Genomic DNA, 1,165 nt, shown 5'->3' on the forward strand with positions numbered 1-1,165 from the left:
GTTTTTCTCCATTAATTTCCCTTTATACCCTGCCGCCAGAATTTATCGCAGATTTTAATATACATCGGTTTCCTGTTATTTGGCTGTGACAATTTATATTCAGGGTACACGCTACAGAGCAGCTAGAGAGCACTACACAAAGGGTAACGGGAATAAAGTTTTTCTTAATTTACACCATATTCCGAAGCTGTCTCGGATTACATGTTATTAATGTGATTCTGCAGTATTACATAGCCTGGAGTTTTGATTTTCTTGTTTCTTTTTAAAAAGAAAATGTCTATGGTTATTATTATTTTTTTTTTATATCCCATCTTCCATCCTTTTTTATTCTTTTTTTCTATCAAAATTTATCTTTGCTTTCTGCCTCGATGTGGAGCGTAGGCATTAAGATTACCATATGAGAAAAAAATCCACTCTATCAGCAAAGAAATGTCAGAGTCACATTTTTTTCTGCATTTTTTGTTGTTTTTCTATCGTCTTGTATAATTTCTCATGATTCCATTGTGTTATTTGATATGTTTTTCGTTATTTATTGTGTTTTTCTTGTAATCCTAAATTATTTTTTCTCGCTTTTTTATGGTTTTTCTTGTGATTTTTTTATGGTATAGTTGGGGCAGCTAGAAAGAGTCTATCTTTTACTAATCTATTCTTTTTAAATTTTTCCCCTTTTCCTCTGCAGTCTTTGAAACTTTTTCGTTAGGAACGTACCTCTTACCCGAAAAATACGGAGTAAAAAATATACGTTTTCCTCTACTTCGTGAATACTTAGGTCTACTATAGTTTAGAGTGCAAATGTCCTGGTACTGTGACTTTAGCCCCGAGTCGCTTTCTGGTATCAAGTTTTACATAATTTCCCAAAAATTCAGTGCGGTATTTCATGAACTTTACTGCACGTACCTTCCCCGGGTTCGTGTACCCTACGTTGCGAGCTACTGGATTAGTAGTTTGAGCCGGTGTGACTCTGGCTAATGTGTATAATTATAAGACTCGGGGGTGAGTCCTTATGAAATTTGATGGTACTATGATTGGCTTTGACATGAAAGAAACGTTTTGTTTTTTTTAACTCTAACTTGTCAAGATGTACCGAATCTCTCTTGGAGTGAGGAGTGAGGGGTAGATCGTGAGATTTCTAGCAGAATATACTAACTTAGAAAAGAAGTATGTT

The sequence above is a fragment of the Penaeus monodon genome, chromosome 23, assembly GCF_015228065.2.
Source record: "Penaeus monodon isolate SGIC_2016 chromosome 23, NSTDA_Pmon_1, whole genome shotgun sequence".
Classification (NCBI taxonomy): domain Eukaryota; kingdom Metazoa; phylum Arthropoda; class Malacostraca; order Decapoda; family Penaeidae; genus Penaeus; species Penaeus monodon.